We start from the raw sequence: 6,000 nt of genomic DNA, 5'->3' as shown, positions 1-6,000 counted from the left end.
CATTAATTTTTTGGTTAAAACTCCCAAAGGCGCGACAAATCGATTAACACTCCTTCGTTGATGTTGTCAACGTTTGGGTAGATTCGCTGGAGTTCGGTATTCGGGATTCGGTATTCGGGATTCAAAATCGGGATTCGAAAAACGTCAATAAAGATTTACTGACTAATGCTATTGACTTCAAATAAACTAGCAAGTAGCTTTCGCTATGATGCTCCCGATGACAGGCATTTGACAGTGATTGATCGAAATTCAGAAAAGGCGAAATGCCGTGTTTATTTTGATCAGAAATACAGTGATATTGCAAAGTATTCAATTTTTCTCAGCCATAGCTTGCACTAAACATGCCCCTTTAATAGATACCTTATAAAGCTTGAATTAAAAATCTTTTCATGTTTTATAGGCAGGGTCTTGGAATAATCTTCAGGAAATATTTAGAATGACTTTCTTCTCAAAAGCATTTTCTTTGAAACAACAATAACAAAAATAAAAATAACAAACATATCAAAACATGAATTTATAATTTCCAAGACTATATTTTGACAATGATATAATTTTCAGCTAAGTTGTTGTCTATATCGTAATGGTAATATTGTTTTTGTAAAGAATACAGTGGATCAGAAGTTTCCAAAACCAAAATGATTCAAAATAAACCAAACAACAGGAACATAACCTGAATATCCTTCAGGAATTTCTCCAACAAAAGGAGTGTTAATGTCAAGTTTGTGTATATACCGTCAACTGCTCTAAAATGGGATTACTTGAGATAACATGGGACATACTGCTTTCTGGTCAGCTTTTTCTCTCTATCATCACATCCTCTTCAACAACAAACAGATCCATGTTTCTTGGACAGTACAAAAAAGATGATTCTGTGGAGGTTCGGTCAAAATGGTTGCTGTTTTGGTGTCCCATTGCACAAACATTGCACAGCTCCATTAAAAACGCAGACAAATCATTCCAATTCTTGTTCAACATTTTGAAGTCAAAACTCTCTTGTCATTAAAATGTTGTGTTAAAATGAAGTTTGATGATTGGTTGAACAACTGCTATCTTTGTGCAAACTCAGCGTATTTGAAGCAGCGATTCAGACCTTGTAAAAACATATAATGTCAATCTGGCTTTAAAGCCAGTTGACGGTAACAATCCAACGTGTAAAAACTACTTTAATGGTTAATATGGTATTTGTCATGGTGAATGAACGAAGGCTGGAAGGCAAAACCATAAAGCTGAAATAGGAATAGAGAAGAAGAAACTGTCAATAGATAATTTGTAATAAATATCCAGGTGATGTCAATCTGACTGTTTGATTACCGTGAAAAAAGGTAATCACTGGAGGGAAACTGGTATCACCTCCAAATAGTAGAGCTTTCTGGTAATAAAATTGTAAAAATTCCAAAGTCAAAAACATTTAATTTACATTTTAGCTTAGACAAAATGCAGACCAAGAAAGGTCTGCAGTTTGGAGGCAATGTAAAGTTTCCCTCAAATGATGCAAATTACCCTTTTTCACGGGTACCAATCTAATCTAACATTATCAAACGATAGGTGCAACGATTACCGCAACCAAATCAAACAGTAACGAAACTAAAAGATTCTGGTAAAGTTGAATTATGTTCGAACGACCCTGCCGATTCCCCGGACTCCAGGGATTTTCTTGTTGCGTGTCCGAGGATTTTAACATTACTTTTTGAGACTTAACCCGGACTGAACGGGTGGTCTGCGAGACGTACTTAAACAATTGGGCGATCACACATGGGCGTCTTCACCATCCCTATTCTGCCCGCTTTCATGCGAACTTAATCGACTGTGCGTTAACTCGTGACAACAAGTTCACTTATCCAGCCGCGTGGTTTACTTATCTGGCAGTGTAATTTGTTTGTCTGGGGATAGAAATATTTCTTTCGTTCGACAGGGTTGTCTTCGATCAGGTTCAGTAACCAAACACCTATAGTTTGATTCTGTTTGATAAAATTCATTACGAAAATTTGGATCAATTGAATTCAATTGACATCGTCTGGAGATAAACAGAAGGTTCGTTAATGGTGGTATGCAAAGTTTTTTCCAATTTCTGATAATAATTATCCAAAAGTAACAGTAAAGTAACTGATGATGCCTGATTATACAACAAGGATATATACAAAGGAAAAAGAAATTCTTTAAAATAATTTTCAATCATACATCCTATCTGAAACATTACTTTTGATAAAATAGTATTATACTTACTATCAAAGTTGCAGAACAGTCTATGCTCTATGGGATTATACCTTCTACTTTCTGAAACCAACTGGTCACAAGTTGCTTCGTTGCTTTTTGTTGTATTCCAAGCTATGACTTTGGAGCGCTAAAGACGCTAAATTTCTGTTCACGCGGTGTTGTTGTATTCCAAGCAATGACTTTGGAGCGCCAAAAACGCAAAATATCTGTTCGCGCGGTCGAGCTAGCTTAAAAGCTCACCACACGGCAATCTTTTAGATGCGGTCACTAGGTTACATCGTCCCGTTTTTGAACAATTTTTCGCCAGCTCGATCCCCAGCACGGCCTCGTGAAGCAACATAGGCTCCCTTCGGGAGCAAAAACGAGACTCTATTATAAGAATTAAGAATATGGAGAAAAAAATTCAAAAAAATGGCGTGGTTATTTCGTTATTTAGGGAAATTCCCTATTTCGATATTCAGCAATTTTTCAACAGTGGAACTTTGAAATGCTCTCCAGGCTTGGGAAATTGCTCAATTAACTCCAAACCAAAACAGATGCAAGCTGACAGGTATAGAAACAATGTCCACCAACTAAGAAACTTCAAAAGGGCGTGGTTTTTTCGTGTTTTAGGGAAATTCCCCATTTCGGGATTCAAAATAGCTCATTTTTCAACTTTGGAGTGTTCTAGAAACTTGTGAAATGACTTTAAAGACCCCAAACCAAAAACAGATGCAAGCTTACATAAATGTAAACAATGCTGAATAAGTGGCATATGTAGAGAGGGCGTAGTCTTTGTGTGTTTTAGGGAAATTCCCTAAAATCTTGATTTTCACAGTTTAAACCATTTTCAGCAGGCAAACTTTGAAATGCTCTCAAGGCTCGGCAAATTGCTCAATTGACTCCAAACCAAAAACGGATGCAAGCTGACAGGTATAGAAACAATGCCCACCAATTAAGAAACTTGAAAATGGCGTGTTTTTTTCGTGTTTTAGGGAAATTCCCCATCTCTGGATTCAAAATAGCTCATTTTTCAACTTTGGAGTTTTCTAGAAACTTGGGAAATGACTTTAAAGACCCTAAACCAAAAACGGATGCAAGCTTACATGAATATAAACAATGCAGAATAAATAAAGTCTCTCATCCGTTTTTTATTTGAAGTCAATAGCATTAGTCAGTAAACTTTTATTGACGTTTTTCGAATCCCGATTTTGAATTCCGAATACCGAATCCCGAATACCGAACTCCAGTGAATCTACCCAACGTTTGGCTCGCTCTCCTACCAGAGCAATTCGATTTTTATTATCTTTTTATATAGAGATTTCTAAACAATATTTTCAAATATACTCAAATTTTTTCGACACGAAATAAGAAGGTATGTTGAGAAGACTTGACTTAGGACTAATTTTACAAAATGTCAGTCTGACTTTGTGACTTTACTTTTGCTTATTTGGACGCCAACATCGTCTGACTAAGTTAGTCATCGTGTCACAGTTTATTTGTTTCGGGATAGTTTGCTGACAATATTTTGTGGGTAATTATACATATTTTCTATGCTAGTTTTTCGACTATAGCTTGTGTTGTACATATTTTTTGACTTGTGTATTTTTAATGTAAATATGTCAAGTTACTTTGTATGTACAGAGGAATGTAAAGAGATGGAAAAACAGCTTTTCTGATTACTCAAAGTTCAACGATCACTTCTATTGAAAATTCTATTGTAAAAACGTTGATTATGTAGGTCATTAAATAAAAGTCCAGAAAAGGCGGCTCGTCATACAAATCGGACGGTTTCTACATGATTTGACGATAAAAATTAAAATTTGTTTTTCCTTTTTTGCCGATTACTAGTTCAATTTTTAAGAATAAGGAGCAATATTTTTACAAATGTATAGCAAAAGAAATTCTCAACGCAATGATATTAAATTGGTTCTTGTAAAACTGTCAGAAGTCGAGTAAAATCAAGATGAAGTTATAATTTTCTCGAGCCTCTAGCTTTCCATATTATGGCGTGGTCATGATGCGGTTATATCAGTAGAATTGCTAGGAAATTCTGAGCGAGAAGAAATAGGTACTTTTTCGTATGGGAGAGGTGTACCCAAAATATAAGCCCTAAAAGTTTGCGCATAATCAGGCTTGAAACAAAAGAATTTTGTCACAACACGCTAATTATGCAGATTTTTTTATAGCGACAGCAAAACAAACCTATTTACTCGACATAAACTCCCTTAAGGGCAAGAGACCTGGTATATGACGAGCCGTTTTTCCATTGTTTTCAAGAAGCTGTTTTCCCATCTCTTTACATTCCTCTGTTTGAAGCTAAATAGGAAAAGAAATCTAGAAAAGCACGATTCTTATGAAAAGAATAGAATGAAATCACTATACTAAAAAACAAATTATTTATAAGGAGTGTACGAAATCTTGAGTTGAAGGCGGCCGTTTTCTCTGACATGTATGTAACATGTATTCCCAAATTATCAGGACAATTTTACCATTTTAAATAGGCGAAGTGAGATACCCTGCAAAATTTACGAGGGAGTGCAGACTTTTATGACATATTCATTATCTTTTGATAAAACAAAGACAATAATTACAGTGTCGTAAAAACTGCTCTCATCCATAATTTTGCAAAGCTGCAAAATAAATTGATCTGTTTGTACATCGAAAGATGAAGAGTGAGAGATGGGAAGATATCGTGGAGAAACTTGAAAAAAATTGTTAAATTAAAATTTGGGAAATAAAGTAGAGATGTTAAAGTTTTGCATGCAGCAAAAATTTCTGTAAAACCTTTTTTCCTCTGGATTTGAGAGAAACTTTAGATTTGATCGATGTTTTGGGGGCCACATACTGTATGGTCATATTTGTAATAATCCTACTTTCCAATTTTCTTTACGATAAACTTAGTTTTTTTCTCACTTCAGCCTTGCTAGCACGCCATCTTCCCCCTCGACCCATTATATCATAGTAAAATTTAGAAAGTCTGGAAGAAGTTTCTATAAAGGTTGCATCTACAGTAGATCACTAAGCTTGAGTACCCCTGCGGATATGTCTAGCAGGGTAGTTGGGGATTTATTCTAACAGAAGCGTAGAGATCATTATTAGGCTATTTACTACTTTCTTTTTCAATTTTTAGCAACAAAACAATGGAATTCAGAAAGCTTCTGTTATTTTTTTTGGTGGTATCACCACTCCAAGTTTTCTCTAAATATTTCTATGCAAGACATTTCACTTTGGGCCCAAATTGCGAATTCAAAGGATATGCTCCCGGTGGTAATAAAATCATGGTTCAAAAGATAGAAGCGCCTGTAGCAACGATGCAAAAAGGACTATTCGCTGGTTTGGCTGGGAACATGAAAAAGGGAGCTGCTGGAGCTCAACACAGTGTAATGCTCTTGAAAGGCTTTGGTAAGCTAGCAAACATTGCCCCTAAGCTTGGTCCAGCGTTAGGTTTGTTTGGTGTTGCTTTCTCAATTGTTAAATCGTTCACTGATCCTTCTCCTCAAGATATTTTGGACCAAGCCAACAAAGCTATTGCTGAACTAACTGAAGAAGTGAATAATCGTTTAGACGAGATGAAAGGATATGTTGAAGAGAAAGTGATCAAACTGGAGAAAGATTTGATCGAACGTGAATATCAATCGTTGTTCCGAATATGGAGTAACTGTTTGAAAGAAACAACCAAAGAAAAAGTCGATGAGTGTCAAGAAGATGCCGCCAAAGACATCATGGGTGCTCGACCCAAGTTCGCCATTTTCTGGGATAGAGTGCAGTCTAATGAAATGTTTCCTGGCTATGATGTCAAGCGTT

Source organism: Clytia hemisphaerica, unplaced genomic scaffold (assembly GCF_902728285.1).
Source record: "Clytia hemisphaerica strain Z4C2 unplaced genomic scaffold, Clytia hemisphaerica genome assembly, whole genome shotgun sequence".
Classification (NCBI taxonomy): Eukaryota; Metazoa; Cnidaria; class Hydrozoa; order Leptothecata; family Clytiidae; genus Clytia; species Clytia hemisphaerica.
This window is presented reverse-complemented; position numbering follows the sequence as displayed.